This window comes from Odocoileus virginianus, chromosome 12 (genome assembly GCF_023699985.2).
Source record: "Odocoileus virginianus isolate 20LAN1187 ecotype Illinois chromosome 12, Ovbor_1.2, whole genome shotgun sequence".
NCBI lineage: Eukaryota > Metazoa > Chordata > Mammalia > Artiodactyla > Cervidae > Odocoileus > Odocoileus virginianus.
In genome coordinates, this window is record NC_069685.1 from 18565352 (window position 1) to 18583695 (window position 18344).

Genomic DNA, 18344 nt, shown 5'->3' on the forward strand with positions numbered 1-18344 from the left:
GTAGTGTTACTTTTAATACTTTCCAAGAAATCTCATTTCTATGTGATTCTATTATTTGCAGAGCTATTATTCAGGAAAGTCTCATTTTATTAAAATTAAAAATTACTTTTGGTTTAGTTTTTGTAATTTATTTCTAAGTTTCTATCTCTCTTTCTTTTTTTTTTTGCTATATAACAAGTAAAATTCTGCTTTTTGAAGCACATTATGGACATCTTGGTAGAATACTAACAGGTCACATAAAATAAATATATCACACAGGGAGAAGATTTTACTTGTGGAATGCCCTTATAAGAAACTCTGTAGACTGCTCTCCACTGAAACAATAACTAGACAAAAATAAGTTAAAAACAACTATTCATTGTCTCTGAAAGTTATCCTTAGGGCTTACAACAAATGAATATGTATGTGTGTGTGCGCGCGCGCATGCACACACACACTTAAGTCATGTCCAACTCTGTGACCCTATGGACTGTAGTCTGCCAGGCTCTTCTGCCATGGGATTTCCCAGGCAGGAATATTGGAGTGGGTTGCTGTTTCCTTCTGCCAATCCCTGACAAGTAACAGATGTTGTAGTTTAGGGAGGACAGGCTGAGAATACTCTTATATTTACTGTCAGTTCAAACTGTGCCATGAAAACTCAGTGGTGGAAAGAATAGTCTTTCAACCCATGGTGCTGGCACAACTGGATAGTCACAGGCAAAAGACTGAGGTTGGACCGTCTTCATACCATATACAAAAATTAACTCAGATCATAGACCGAAGTACAATAGAACTATAAAGCTCAGAGGAGAGCATAGGAATATATTTGTGACTCTCAATTAGGAGTGGTTTTTCTGATACAAAACCAAAAGCAGAAGTAACAGAATAAAATGGATAAATTATATACTTCATCAAAATTAAAAATTTTGTCCTTCAAAGGACACTATTGAGAAAGTAAAAACATAATCCATGGAGTAGGAAAAAATATGTGCAAATCATATATGTGATAAGAAACTTGTATCCAGATTATATAAAGAATTTTTCCTGTTCAATAATAAAAAAAATCAAATAACCCAAATAAAATCAGCAAAGCATTTAATTAGATATTTCTTTAAAGATAACAGATAGTCAATAAGCACATAAAAAAGATTCTCAACAAAAGATGTTCCAATGTTACTATGAAAATCCAAATCAAAACTGCAATGAGAGACTGCTTCACATATGCTTGAATCACTGAAAAAAAGGTAGTAAATGTTGGTGAGAATGTGGAAAAACTAGAAATTTTGCAATAAAAATGAAGGAAATACTGAAAATATGATACAATTTGCATTTACTTTGAACACATGCTAAGTGAAAAGAATCAATCAAAAAATAATGTATGATTCATTTATATTGTGCTTTGCTTAGTCACTCAGTCATTTCGGAGTCTTTACAACTCCATGGACTGCAGCCGGCCAGGCTCCTCTGTCCATGGGGATTCTCCAGGCAAGAATACTGGAGTGGGTTGCCATGCCCTCCTCCAGGGGATCTTCCCAACCCAGGAATTGGACCTTTGTCTCCCACATTGCAGATGGATTCTTTACCGACTGAGCCACCGGGGAAGCCCTCATTAAATGTTAAGAATAGGCATATATATATATATATATGGAAGCAGATTACCGATTACCTAGAAATAAATACACAGGTGAATCATAGTGAATATATCGTCTGAAAGAACACTTAACTTTTCTGTTTAAGCTACTGGGAATATTTTGGGGATATTTATTGTTTCAGCTAAACCAAGCCTATCCTGACTAATAAATCTGATACCATTATCTGTTAAAAGATTCTACGAGAATCTCTAAAATATTCTTCTAGTAAAATATCATTTATAGATTTCTTTATAATTTTGGAGACTGTATTTTTTAAAATTGTCCATGACTAATGTGGAAAATAGAAGATTATTATAGCAATAAAGATCCTTTCTTCCTAGAGTATAAAATAAATACTTAGTTTTCCAACATATCTTAATCAGTTGGGGGCTGGTATAACAGAATAAGATAGACTTGATGGCTTACACAGCAAACATTTATTTCTCATAGTCATGGAGGCAGAAGTTTAAAAAAAACCAGTTGAGAATGTCATCACGGTTGGCTTCTTGATGAATCCCCTCTTCCTGGTTTATGGATTACTTTCTTCCTCTTGTGTCCTCACATAGCAGGGATTATTATTTTGCCTACCACAAAGAGCATCCTTTAACTTTCTGTGATGATGGTTCATTTTATGTGTCACACGACTGAGGGGCTAACACACTAACTATGCCACTGGGTACCCAGATATTATCAGGTCAAACGTCTAACTTGGTGGACCTTGATGGGGTCTGCAAACTATGCCCCAGGTACTGGGCAGCTGCTAAAAATTTCTGTTTAGCTCTTTAGCTTCCAGGTACTGCTTTCTATTGGATTCTTGAGAATCTCTTTTGTGTTTACACAGATTAAGAGTCAGCTAAAGATTTGGTGGAAATTTACATGCTAATTTTAGAACTACACAAATCTACAGTTAGCTCTTTTATAAGATTGCGCATTGCAATTTTCACTTCTAGAAGCACCAATATTCCAACTTTTGACAGTGTCTCAGGCCTGGGAGACTTTAGCTTTCTTCTCCAAGTACCATACAAACCAGGTCATGCTTTCATGGCCCTGGATATCAGTCAGTATGATTTTCCTTTCTCCTATGCGCCACACCCCCCATTTCTGCTACACTTTGTTCTTTCTCCAGTAACTTTCGACAGTCGTCTTTATATTTTTCTTCTGAGGTTTTCATTGTTATTTTCTGGAATTTCAATGCTAGACAGGCTGATATATCATTACTTATGCAAAATTCACAGAGAAGGCAATGGCACTCCACTCCAGTACTCTCGCCTGGAAAATACCATGGATGGAGGAGCCTGGTAGGCTGCAGTCCACGGGGTCGCTAAGAGTTGGGCATGACTGAGTGGCTTCACTTTCACTTTTCACTTTTGTGCATTGGAGAAGGAAATGGCAACCCACTCCAGTGTTCTTGCCCGGAGAATCCTAGGGGCGGGGGAGCCTGGTGGACTGCTATCTGTGGGGTCACACAGAGTCGGACATAACTAAAGTGACTTAGCAGCAACAGCAGCAGAAGCAAGCAAAATTCAGTTTTTTTAAATTAAAAAATGATTATCTGACCGAACAGTTATTTTATCAAGCACACTAACATAAAATAGTGTTTTATTTATCTATTTTTTAAAACAGTGTTTTAAAGAATCAAGTCTAGTATGACACCAGAAACATAGGCAGCAAAGAAAGATGGATAAACTTATCAAAATTGAAAGTTTTGTGTATCAAAAGATATTATCAAAAGAGTGGAAAGACAGCCCACAGAATGGCAGAAAACATTTGGAAACCATGTATCTGATATGGAAATAATATCCAGAATATAGAAAGAACTCATATGACTCAGCAACAAAACAAACAACACAGTTAAAAAATGTGCAAAGGATTTAAATAGACATTTTTCTACAAAGAAAATGTACAAATGGCCAAGAGCTTGAAAAGATGCTTAACAGCAGCAATTATAATGGAAATGAAAATAAAAACCACAATGAGATATCTCTTCATATTCATTAGGATGGCTATAAACAAACAAAAGATAAAAAATAAAAATGCTTACATGAATGTGGAGAAATTGGAACCTCATTCACATTTGGTAGGAATGTAAAATGATTCAAATGCTGTGAAAAAAACTTGGCAGTTTCTTAAAATTTAACCCAAGTTATCATATGAACTGGTAATATCCTAGGTATTACCTAGGTATTATCCTAGGTATATACCCAAAAGAATTGAAAGCAGAGTCTCAAATAGATACTTGTATGTTGCTGTTTAGTTAATAAGTCATGTCAGACTCTTTGTGACCCCATGGACTATAGCCTGCCAGGCTCCTCTGTCCATTGGGTTTTCCAGCAAAAATGCTGGAGTGGGTTGTCATTTCCTTTTTCAGGGGATCTTCCCAACCTAGGGATCAAACTTGGGTCTCCTACTTAGGAGGTGGATTCTTTACCACTGAGCCATCTGGGAAGCCAGGTACTTGTATACCATTGTTCATAGCAGCATTATTCATGATAGCTAAAAGGTGGAAACAGCCCAGAAGTTTATCAACAAATCAACTGATAAACAAAATGTGACATAAAGTGGAATGTTGTGTATACTAGTGACTCAGTCATGTCTGACTCTGCAATCCCATGGACTGTAGCTTGCCAGGCTCCTCTGTCCATGAAATTCTCCAGGCAAGAATACTGGAGTGGGTTGCCATTCTCTTCTCCAGGGGATCTTCCCAACCCAGGGATTGAACTCAGTCTCCCACATTGCAAGCAGATTCTTTGTCATTGTTGTTCAGTCACCAAGTCTTGTGCAACTCTTGGAGACCTCATGAACTGCAGCATGCCAGGCTTCCCTGTCCCTCACCATCTCCTGGAGTTTGTCCACGTTCATGTCCCTTGCATTGGTGATGCCATCCAACCATCTCATCCTCTGTTGCCCCCTTCTCCTGTTGCTTTCAATCTTTCCCAACATCAGGGTCTTTTCCAGTGAGTCAGCTTTTCGCATCAGGTGGCCAAAGTATTGGAGCTTCAGCTTAAGCATCAATCCTTCCAATGAGTATTCAAGGTTGATTTCTTTTAGGATTGACTGGTTGGATCACTTTGCTGTCCAAGGAACTCTCAAGAGTCTTCTCTAGCACCACAATTTCAAGGCATCAATTCTTTGGCATGCTGCCTTCCTTATGGGCCAGCTCTCACAACCATATGTGACTGCTGGAAAGACAATAGCCTTCATTATATGGACTTTGTTGGCAAACTGATGTCTTTGCTTTATAACATACTGTCTAGGTTATTCTCTACCATCTAATAATTTTGGCCATTTAAAAAATGATAAAATTCTGGTACACATAGATGAATCTGGAAGTCATTATAAGTGAAATTAAAAAGACTTGAAAAGACAAATATTGCGTGATTCCAGTTACATGAGGTCCCTAGTATAGGCAAATTCATAGAGATAGAAAGTAAAATAGAGGTTTTAGGGGGCTACAGAGAGGGGGTATGAGGAGTTATGACTTAATGAGTATAGAATTTCTGTTTGGGATGGTGAATACGTTCTTGAAATTAATAGTGGTAGTGGTTACAAAACATTATGAATGTACTTTATGAATGTTATCTCACTTAAAATGTTTAAAATGGTGAAGTTCTTATCATGTGTATGATACCACAATTTAAAAAAAAATCTACCTTTAAAATGTGAAGACTTCTTGCAAGTGAGGATATTCAATGGTAGTTGAAGACACTGAATAGCGTTTACAACCAGAGAAGCTCTGTAAAAAGCAAGTAGAAAGCCAATCCAAACCATCTTGTGAAAATAAGAAAATATTTGGTGAGATATACTTTTGAATTATGTCATGTCACTTTGCTCCAAATATATTTAAGTTCTTATAGAAATAATGTGTCTTATTCTGACCCACACATTCATATTTGCTTGACAATGTTTCAGATTGATATTTCTTTTATACATATGATTTTATTTTCTTTTTGCCCTTTCACTTAAATTTGCATCAGTAAAAGTCCCTCCACGTGGATTCACGTTTGATAGGTTTTGTTATTGTTCAGTTGCTAAGTGGTGTCCGACTCTTTGTAACCCCATGAACTGCAACATGCCAGGCTTCCCTGTCCTTCACTATCTCCCAGAGTTTGCTCAAACTCATGTCCATTGAGTCAATGATGTCATCCATCCATCTCATTCTCTGTCATCCCCTTCTCCTGCTCTTAGTCTTTCTCAGCATGAGGGTCTTTTCCAGAAAGTCAGCTCTTCCCATCAAGTGGCCATAGTATTGGAGTTTCAGCTTCAGCATCAGTTCTTCCAGTGAATATTCAGGGTTAATTTCCTTTAGGATTGACTGGTTTGATCTTCTTGCTGTCCAGGGGACTCTTTAGAGTCTTTTCCAACACCACAATTTGAAAGCATCATTCTTTGGTGCTCAGCGTTCTTTATGTTACAGCTCTCACATCTGCACATGATTATTGGAAAAATCATAGCTTTAGCTATATGGACCTTTGTTGGTAAACTTATGTCTTTTCTTTTTAATACACTGTATAGGCTTGTCGTAGCTTTTCTTCCAAGGAGTAAGCATCATTTAATTCAGTGTATGCAGTCACCATCTGCAATGATTTTGGAGCCCGAGAATATAAAATCTGTCACTGTTTCCACTTTTTCTCCATCTATTTTCCATGAAGTAATGGGACCAGATGCCATGATCTTAGTTTTTTGAATGTTGTTTTAAGCCAGCTTTTTCACTCTATTGTTCACCCTCATCAGAAGACTCTTCAGTTCTTCATCGCTTTCGGCCATTAGTGTTATCTGCATATCTGAAATTGCTGATATTTCTCCTGGAAATCTTGATACCAACTTCTGAGTCATCCAGCCTGGCATTTCACATTTAAGTACTCTGCATATAAGTTAAATAAGCAGGGTGACAGTATATAGCCTTGATGTACTCCTTTCCCAATTTTGAACCAGTCCGTTGTTTCATGTCCCCTTCTAACTATTGCTTCTTGACCTTTGTACAGGTTTCTCAGGAGGCAGACAAGGTAGTTTGATATTCCCATCTCTTTAAGAATTTTCCACAGTTTGTTGTAATTCACACAGCCAAAGTTTTAGCATAGTCTGTGAAGCAGAAGTAGATGTTTTTCTGGTATTCCCTTGCTTTTCTATGATCCAATGGATGTTGCCAATTTGATTCTGGTTCCTCTGCCTTTTCTAAATTCAGCTTGCACATCTGGAAGTTCTTGGTCCATGTACTGTTGAAGCTTAACTTGAAGGATTTTAAGCATTGCCTTGCTAGCCTGTGAAATTAGCGTGATTGTATGGTACTTTGAACATTCCTTGGCATTGTCCTATTTTGGGAATGGAATGAAAACTGTCCTTTTCTAGTCCTGTGGCCACTGCTGAGTTTTCCAAATTTGCTGATATATTAAGTGCAACGCTTTAACAGCACCATCTTTTAAGATTTGAAATAGCTCAGTTGAAAGTCCAACACCTCTTATAGCTTTTTTTCGTAGCAATGCTTCCTAAGACCCACTTGACTTCACACTCCATGATGTCTGGCTGTAGGTGACTGACCACACCATTGTGGTTATCCAGGTCATTAAAACCTTTCTGACTGGTTTTACAATAGTGTTTATGTTTTGTGCAATTGTATTTCATGTAACTAGATATAAAATGTCTTTTTTGGGTAGGTTATCAATCCTATTTTTGTATTATATAAATGTTTTTTAGATATCTGATTAATTAATGCTTAATGAAGACACTTTTTTTGATTGACTTTTTTTACCCTTAGTAACTGCTATGGCTACCCAAGTCATCCAAACTCTTTGGCTATTACTTTTCCATCAATTCTCCAACTATTAGCTCCATTTGTTTCCATCTAGTCTCTTGCAGCTGCTAGAGTATTTCTGGTTGTTATTATAAAATCTGATAGGTGTACTTAAAAGGTATTTAGTAGATTTCTACTTCAGAAATAACTCAAATATTTGATAGAGTCCACAAGGGACATTGTACATATGGAAGGCCTTCTTAGTTCTTGTCGCTATATTTTTTCCTTTAGTGTCTTTGTGTTCACTGGTGTGATGGACATGAGTTTGAGTAGGCTCTGGGAGTTGGTGATGGACAGGGAAGCCTGGTGTGCTGCAGTCCATGGGATCGCAAAGAGCTGGACACGACTGAGCTACTGAGCTGAACTGATCTCAATTTTTATCCTTAGGGAGCCTCTTTCCATTAAGCATATCTCTCTTTTCTTCTTCATTGTCATGTAATTCCACTTTGAATTCTGTCCACAACAACTTAGTATTTCCTGACAATGAGTTTACTCTTTAGAGGAGTGTTTCTATAACCTATGCAATGTTTTTTAAAAATCCAAGACTAAAAAAAAAAAAAATCCAAGACTATTATTTCATTCTTTTATTTCTCATATATTCTATAACATTGAATTGTAGCTTTAGGTCAGAAGAATATGAAAAATAATCACTGTTGTTCAGTCACTCAGTTGTATCTGGCTCCTTATGACCCTGTGAACTGCCGCATGCCAGGCTTTCCTGTCCTTCACCATCTCCTGGAGCTGGCGCAAGCTCAAGTGCATCGATTCTGTGATGCCATCCAACCATCTCATCATCTGTTGTCCCCCTTCTCTTCCTGCCTTCTATCTTCCCTAGCATCAGGGTCTTTTCTAATGAGTCAGCTCTTTGCATCAGGTGGCCCAAATATTGGAGCTTCAGCTGGAGCATTAGTCTTTCCAATTCTGGGTTGATTACCTTTAGGTTTGATCTCCTTGCAGTCCAAGAGAGTCTCAAAAGTCTTCTCCAACACCACAGTACAAAAGTCTCAATTCTTTAGCACTCAGCCTTCTTTATGGTCTAGCTCTCACATCCATACATGACTACTGGAAAAACCATAGCTTTGACTATATGGACCTTTATCTCTGCTTTTTAATACAATATCTAGTGATGGCTCTGCTTTTTAATACACTGTCTAGGTCTGTCATAGCTTTTCTTCCAAGGAGCAAGTATCTTTTAATTTCATGGCTGCAGTCACCATCTGCAGTGATTTTGGAGCCCAAGAAAATAAAGTTTCTTACTGTTTCCATATTTCTCCATCTTAGGTTAGAAGAATATTAAATATAATCAATAATATTTATGATTGCCAAATTTTGCTAATGAAAATACAAGACACACTGTTAAGTTAGAGTCTGAGATTGACAACAGATACATGTTTTTAATATAAGTATATTCATTGCACTATTTGGGACATATTTATACAGAAATTTTTGGATTTTTTTTCAATTTACAATTAACATTTAACTGGATGTCCTGTATTTTATCTGGCAATCCTACTGATAATCATACCTAAGATAAGGATAATATCAATTTCCCTCTGGGTGATAATTTTTCAGAAACTTATGATTTCTGAATTTCAAAATATTTCTCATGGCAAATAATATTCAAATTTAATACTTTGCAATGAACAACTCTATAGCAAGCTCTTAGAACATTTTAAAAGGTCAGTATTATATTGTCATTAGAACATTTCATGAGTTTTTTCAATGAGTAAGTCATAATTCTTTTAAAAATCTGCACTTATATGTATGTGGAATTAACATGAAGAACCAAAGAAATATGAATCATAGCTATCACTAGATTTATTGAATTTCATGTAACATGTACACAAATATGTTTCCATTTTGCAAAGAATAAAGCAAAACCTGCAAACATTTTTATAGAACTACATTGTTTTAGGAAAAAAATTGTTTTTATCATGAAAATTAAGACCTATGTGCACATCAGCTTTGAAACAGATTTTCCCCTCCCCAAGTTTGGCTTTTTAGAGCTAAAAGTAAAAAGCTTCATAGCTCTTTCATATCATGTACTCTAAACATGTACAGCCTAAAGCACAATTTTACAGCTAAATTTTAAGCCCCTGTGAAATGGGGTTTCTAATGGAAATGCTGACAGACTTCTAGCTGCAGGGACATCGCAGGCACCATTATAATAAATGGGTCTGAGGGAGACATGATACAGGCCCCCAGGTAATTAATGGCAGGAGTAAAATAAAATATAGGCGCACTATCCCACTGAGAGCATGACGCAATGGAAGAAACTTGTAATAAAACACAAAGAATGTCTTCAGCAAAGAACTGTGAGCAAAGACTTGTAAAATAAATCATGAGCTGGGGTTGTAGCTATAAGCAGTCACTGCATATTCCTTTATAATTAGGATTTTTTAAGAACACACCATAAAAATCATTTTTTGGCTAAGGAAAATTACTCTGTGTAATGGATTGAGAAGTCAGTGAAATATAAACTCAACTACTCAAGCAGCTAATAATAACCACGGCTTTCCATTTGGTAAGTCTAGCTGTAAAAAGTCCAAGATTATGGCTCCATTTTTTTAGAAGAAATGAGTGTAATATATATTCTTAAACTCTGGAGACCTAGAAGGTTCTAAGAAGTTTGGGCCATAATTCTCCTTAACCTTTGAAATCTGTAGTCTTTTTTGGTTCATTGTTTTGGTTTGTTTTGTTTTAGTTAGAGGAAAACTGGTAACAAGTTAAGTGATTGAAATCAGCTTTAACTTCATCTCTACATAGGACTACAGCTTAGTCATTGTCTTCCAGAGAGTCAGTGTTTTTAAGTGTACACCTATTCCTTTCTAGGCTAAAATATGTTTTAGAAAATAGAACACACAGGTTTAAAACATTACCATGCAGCTGGAAGGATACATGTTGGGAGTGTGTGGTGAGTGGGTAGGACAGGAAAAAAAGAGGGGGAAGGAGTAAGGAAGGGAAGAAGAAAGGAAGGAGTTAAGAAATAATGAATGACTATGACAGATTATTGACCTAAACTTTCTAAAAGATTTCCATCAATCCTCTATCTTGTTTCCTTGCCTCAGCGTGGCAATCAATTAATCCTATATGTTAAATGAAATGACTGAGCCCCCAAAGTTTGGATGACTTGCCAAGGTCTCATAGCCAAGAAACTGGAGGAGTAATGACAAATATCAACTACTTATTTCTGCTAAAGTTTTTCCATTTTAATATATTGCCCTTGTAATTTCAGAAAAGAGTAAAATTTTTGCCTTGGTTACAGATATTCTCAATTGATTTGTAAGCATAATTCAGATAAGCTGGCTTCTGCTAGGAATATCTACATAGATATTAAGTTATATATAGTTATTTCCTATGCATGAAAAGCACCTTCAATAGAAATAAACTACCATTATGTTCTCATCAATTACTTACTAAAGAAATTTTTTTACCTAATAGTGATTTTTATATTTCCTTTTTTTCTAGTAAAATTTGTAAAATTGCTTAAAGCCTCTTACATTTTTGAAACAGGTTATTCTTTTCTTTTTTTCCCTTTCTTATTTGACCTATGAAAGCTGTCACCTTGATAATGTTTCTGAATCAGATGCTCTGAGATGAAGAAAGAATAGCCTATGAAAAATTCATCAATTCCATATGATTATGGAAAAATTGTGAAATTTATAGTAATATACTTCATTTTTATTTGTTGATTAAGTGACTGCTATTATTATTTTTGATTCCTGGCTTATTAGATTTATAAATTTGGAGTTGGAATGGTGATAACTGTATTACTTTCAAATTAACTTAAGAATAAAGTGAAATATGTATTTTTAAATTCATATTTTAATGTGAATTTCAGACCTTGTAAGAATGTGAGGAAACTTCTTTAAATGAAAAATAAGTTGAATACAGGGATCTAGGGAGATGAGCGGATGAGATAAGAGAATCTATAAACTCTGGTCACCTTGTACTTCTCTTTGCTAGCTACATGAAGTATCAGTTGCAGGAGGCAAAATCTTGACCCACTCAACAGAATATTGGCTAGGAAGCGTGTAATAAGGGCCAAAGGTGTATACCCTAAGTGAATGAATGAATTTGAAGGAGGCCTACTGTACAGAGAGAAGCAGTAGGGAACCTGGCCTCTCTTTCCCAAGTGGAAAAAAATTATTTCCCATGAAATTACTTCATGGAATATTTCTAAAGCAGCTTTCATGTGAATTTATAGCCCAAGCACACGCGGCCTTTGTGATCCAGAATACCTTCACTCCAGTGTTTAGCTGTAAGTGATATTTGATATGTAAAGTATTATGCGATTATAAAGTCCACTATATAGCGAGTGGACTCCCTGTATCTCAGGTTTTATAGTTTCTTCACATTAGAGTGCATTTATTAAAGTTCCCAATCAGTAAACCAAGTTCTAAGTCTCATAAGATCATCAAATAATAATCAATAATTTGGCTTCAAATTATGAAATTATACTCACTTCTGGCTTCCCTGGTAGCTCAGCTGGTAAAGAACCCACCTACAATGCAGGAGACCCCAGTTGGATTCCTGGGTTGGGAAGATCCTCTGCAGAAGGGAATGGCTATCTACTCCAGCATTCTGGTCTGGAGAATGCCATGGACTGTAAACTCCATTATGTAAAATGACTATTTGTATTATCCATGTTTAAATTAATAGTTCGCTTATTAAAACTACAGATATTTTAAACTACTTTTATCAATTTAAATATAGCATAATTTTGCTTTTATTATTTTTTTTTCGTTTCTTTCAGTTTTTTTTTCCATTCATTTTTATTAGTTGGAGGCTAATTACTTTACAATATTGTAGTGGTTTTTGCCATACGTTGACATGAATCAGCCATGGATTTACATGTGTTCCCCATCCCAATCCCCCCTCCCACCTCCCTCTCCATCCCATCCCTCTGGGTCTTCCCAGTGCACCAGGCCCGAGCACTTGTCTCATGCATCCAACCTGGGCTGGTGATCTGTTTCACCCTGGATAGTATACTTGTTTCAATGCTGTTCTCTCTGAACATCCCACCCTCACCTTCTCCCACAGAGTCTAAAAGTCTGTTCTGTATCTATGTCTCTTTTTCTGTTTTGCATATAGGGTTATTGTTACCATTTTTTAAAATTCCATATATATGCATTAGTATACTGTATTGGTCTTTATCTTTCTGGCTTACTTCACTCTGTATAATGGGCTCCAGTTTCATCCATCTCATTAGAACTGGTTCAAATGAATTCTTTTTAATGGCCGAGTAATATTCCATTGTGTATATGTACCACAGCTTCCTTATCCATTCGTCTGCTGATGGGCATCTAGGTTGCTTCCATGTCCTGGCTATTATAAACAGTGCTGCGATGAACACTGGGGTGCACGTGTCTCTTTCAGATCTGGTTTCCTTGGTGTGTATGCCCAGGAGTGGGATTGCTGGGTCATATGGCAGTTCTATTTCCAGTTTTTTAAGGAATCTCCACACTGTTCTCCATAGTGGCTGTATTAGTTTGCGTTCCCACCAACAGTGTAAGAGGGTTCCCTTTTCTCCACTCCCTCTCCAGGATTTATTGCTTGTAGACTTTTGGATAGCAGAGAAATCTGATAGCTTTTGTAAAAATACTGAAAATTCATTTTTCTTTGACCATAATTAATTCAATTACCTTTACAGATTGAAGTCTTCTTTAATGTATTATATCACTTATATAATTGATCACACTTATAAAATATATTTCAAATTGTAGTCACAGATTTAATACATCTGAATCTCTCAAGACTTTGAATATCCAAAAGATGGATTTACAAATATATCAAATAAAATCTACCAGTGTACTTAAACTAAAAAATTAATGTCTAAATTTTTAGATATAAAAATTAATATTATGTATCAATCCAAGCATGCTTTGCAAACCTAAGCATTTAAAATTAAATCCAAAGCTTTATATGGTAGGTCTTCAAATACATCAGATTCTTTTAAGCATTTCAAATATTTAAATAACAAACAGAATGATTACCATAGTTAGAAAACTTATTACTAAGCTTAATACATAAATATTAATACTATTGATCTGATTTGGTTCCTTATTTTATATTTCTATACCTTACAGGGATTACAAACTGATTTATAATACAAATAAAGAGATTGGAATTGAGATCTCATACTGGCTTAAGTTTCTTGATCTCAGATTTGATATCAAAATATATTTATAGATTTGGGTTATGGCCCAAGATTTTGGACAGGCAAATAAAATCTGGGATTGATTACTTGATAATTCTACCTGAGCTGCACATTAATATGGCTGTTTTAAGGATATAGTTCTGTCTGTGTTGAACGAATCAAAGCAAAATGGAGACTTGAAAGCCACTTTTCAACTTGTATTCTGTATTTTAATTTTTCAATTCAGTGCATAAAGTGTTCCCTGGGTAACCTTTAAGACTCATCATCATTTTATTTTGGTTTTAACCTCTTTTGAATTTTTAACCTTATTTGGAAGATGAAATTCTGAACCCTACAGTGAAACATAACTAATTTCCTTGGTCTTGAATTGCAATGAATCAAATTCATACTGCAGATCCTGGTTATAAAACTCTTTGTTGCTCAAGTAAAACATAATTGACTTCTCCATGCTTTTTATATTTAACTTTCTTATCTAATTGATTACCATTTTTACATTTATTAGGCTAAATTCCTAATCTTGCATAACAAATTACTTTCAAAACTAGTGATTTATAAACCAGTGAGTGAAAATAACCTTCTTTTTTCCATTTTCATAGTTTTGTAAGCTGAGAATTTGGGAGGGGTTTAGCTGTGGGCTATGACTCTAGTTATTTTCATACTTGACTGAGCTGAGCGTCCAGCATGACTCACTCCTGTGACTGGCAGCTGATGCTGAGTGTTGGCTGAGAGTGTGGCTGGTACAGTCAACTAGAGAGCCTGCACATCGTGCCTCCTTATGGTGGCTCACAGAATGGAAGCCTTAGAGTAGTTGAAATTCTCATTTGGCGGCTCAGGACTCCACTGTAAATAGCCCTACAGGTAGGCTGGAGGCTGCGTTTCTTTTTTGACCTAGTCCTATGGGCTTCCCTGGTAACTCAGCAGTAAAAAATCCTCCTGCAATGCAGAAGACTGGAGTTCAGTCCCTGGGTCGGAAAGAACCCCTGGGAACGAAATGGCAACCCAGTCCAGGGTTCTTGCCTGGAAATCCTGTGGACAGAGGAGCCTAGCAGGCTACAGTCTATGTGGTTGCAAAAAGAGTCAGACACGACTTTGCAACTAAACAGCAACAACCTAGAAGGTATATAATTTCATTTTCTCTGTGTGCTTTTGGTCAAAATCATCACAGATCCATATGGATTCAAGTGGAGCTTAGACACCATCTCTAGATGAGAGAAGTATCAAAGACATTGTTGCCATTAAAAAGATTCCATACTTATTTATTTATGAAGTTGAATTCACTTACATGAGATTGATAAAAAATTATGACTATCCAATCCTATAATTATATCTTGTTACATGAGCTGTTACATTCAGGTCAAAGTTCAATAAAACTATTTTATAAGTGTGTGAATTGTTCCATTCATTAAATTATTATCCAGTTTTGTGCACCATAAATTAAATTTGTTGCACCATAAATTACTTCTAATTTAAATGATAAACATTTATAATGGAAGATAGAAAATTATGACTCACTCTTATAATACTTTTCCATTTAAGAACACTTTTATGACATTATTTTAACAAAATATTTTCTTACTACTAGAAATAAGACATTCTTTAATTGATTAATAAAACCTTAAGAGCCTTTTTACACATTTTATAAGCAAGTTGTCAAAGGCACTTCTCTCGTCAAGAAAGCAGAAGGATGGTCCTTGAACATAAGGTAAATTTAATCATACAAGTTACAATGCAGATCAAGTGTTTGTACAACCTAGAAGGCAAGGCAGATGCTTATGAAGCATAAAACAGCAAGACCTTTTGAATACTCGTGTTCTGACTTGTGGTGATCAGGTTATCTTAACAAGAAGAGTTTGTTCAGGAATAAGATGTTTTCCAACAATTTCTAGCAGCTCAGGACTGGATTTTCACACCATTGCTGGGTTGCAAGGAGTCTTAGCTGGAAGTGCGTAGCACAGCTGAAATCTGTGACTAGCTGGGAATTAATACCTCTCTGTCTTTACTAACCCTAACATCTCTAATACCTCTCTGCTCATGTTAGTGTTTTGAATTACTTTCGTTCCTAAAGTACTTATGAAAAGACTTTTTATTCTGAGATAATTGAAGATTGTCTTATGCAATAGTAAAAAGGAATGCAGAGAGTCCCCTTCACCCAGTGTCCCCTCGTGGCTGTGTCTTACAGTAGTAGACACAGTATTATAATCAGGAGGCTGACACTGACATCATCTGGCAATCCAGTTTGACATGTAGTTGTGTGTGTTTGTGTGTGTGTGTTTAATTCTATGCAAATTTATGTGTACAGTTTTATTTTTTATCATCATAGTCAAGATAAAGGGAAAAAAAAGATACAGGAGAGTTATATTACTACAAGAATCCCTGTGCTATCCTTTCATATTTACATTCTGCTTCCCCCCATTTATTTACTACTAGATTCAACAAACATAAAATTACATTTTAATAAACATAATTAATACAACTAGAACAGGATGAAAGATGTAAATTACAGAAACTGAAGAGATTTTTAATTAGAAATATTCTTGGGAATAATTAACACAGACCATTATTCCACTTGTAAATCTGTTGTTCCACATTATGGCTAGACAAAATGTATAAAGAAAATACCAATGCCTTTATTAAATGCCTATATGAATACTTTGAAGGTACATTGTGTTTATAACTATGTAAAGTTTTAAGTGTGACCAAGTGTTTACTTCTTGCTTGTTCATTTATACGTTCCAGAAACCCTTTAATGTGTTGTTTTAATAGCACTTACAGCATAGAAACAGTCTCACAATGGTATGTCAATGGTAATGAAGGAAGAGATTTTAAAGCAATTTTAGTTGTTGACCTTAAACAGACAGACTGCCAAATATTTCTTCAGCGAAGATGGGTTTATTTGGGATCAGCAAAGAATTACACTTCAGAGTCTGCAGCCATAGCAAGTCATCTCTAAGTCCCTGCAGGGCAAGGGAAGAACTTTTTTAAGAAGAAATGAATGTTGGGAGGGTTGTGGTAAACGAGGACGTAGGGCTGAGTCCTCGCCCAGACAAGTTTCCTTCTTGTAGGGCTCTGCTCTTGTCATGCGTTGTGAGAGCTCCGCCTTCTGGTCTTCCTATTCTATTTAATTGTTGCTCTTGTTCATTAATTTTTATATAACAATCTCAGGATATTTATTATGTTTTATCCAAAGTGGGGCAAGTCATTATTTTAAAAATTCATCCTAAATTCTTGATTAATAGTAGTTTCCAACAGGATAGCTTTGAAAGCTGTACTTAAATTTAAATTAGATTTAGTCAAATAAAATGGACTTTGGGTCTATTAGTTTCATGTGTATATCTTCTTTTCATAAAAAATATTTATTTTATTATGTAAGTTGCTCTTGAATACCTTTCATAAACTGTAATACCATCTACTGCATGTCACTCATCTATTTCTCTGATAATTATGGGGAATATCTAATCTTCTATATATCTACCTTTTGTGTTAGTCTTTCATTCCTATCATTTAAAAATATCTGACACATTCATTCTTTGCTAAGATATATTAAAATATACTTTTAAAATACCCGAGACATTAGATAAATAACCCAGTGTGGTGAAACAAAGCACATCTCATACAATTTGTGCAAAACTGAAACCTGTTTTCAGTCATGCTTAAAGTTTCTTCCATGATTCAAAGATTATCAACAGAGCCTTTCTCCTTAGTAATAATCACACATCAGCATACAACATTTATTTATCATCAGCTTTCATATTATCATATAATAAAATGTATAATCTTCAATTTAGTGCATTAACCTTTGTATAATTCATAATTTTTTGCTGTGTTATGAAACACACTATCTACTTTAATTAACATCAGATTTTCTCAATGGAGAAAGTAATGAGTTGAGTTGCATTCTGGTGCGCAGTCTTCCTAATCTGAGTATTTACTCATAAATATTTTCCTCTGTTGAACTAACAGAAGCGAATCCTGTCCAGAACTTAAACTTTAACAAATCACATTTATTGACATTGATGACATTTCAGAGTTAAGGTGTACAGTGTTCATATCTGAATTTAGCTGGTTTATGGGTTTAAATTATGTGAGTGTGAGTATATACCAGAACTCTTTTTAGATACCGTCTCAGCCTAATAAAAAGACATAACGAAATTATCACACTTGTATTCCTCAAGTTGAAGCATTTTCAGTTCAGTTCAGTCGCTCAGTCGTGTCCGACTCTTTGCGACCCCATGAATCGCAGCACGCCAGGCCTCCCTGTCCATCACCAACTCCCGGAGTTTACTCAGACTCATGCCCATCCAGTCGGTGACGCCACCCAGCCATCTCATCCTCTGTCGTCCCCTTCTCCTCCTGCCCCCAATCCCTTGAAGCATTTTAGGGGTTCACTATTAAGTTCTAAAAACATACATACAAATAGACTCACAGATGTAAGGAGCAAACTTGCGGTTACCAGGGGGCCTCCCAGGAAATCCTCGCGGTAAAGAACCCTCCTGCCAAAGCAGGAGACGCAGGCGATAGGTTCAGCCCTTGGGCCGGGAAGGTTCCTCGGAGGAGACAATGGCAACCCACTCCAGTATTCTTGCCTGGAGAAGCCCATGGACAGAGGAGCCTGGCGGGCCACAGTCCAGGGGGTGGCAAAGAGTCAGACACGACTGACCACGGCAGCGAAGGCGCAGCAGCGTGGTCACCACGAGGGGAAGGGGCGGGGAGGGATAAACTGGGAGATGGGCTTGACATGTGCGCACCACTGTGTATAAAATAGATAACTAATAAGGACCCACTGAAT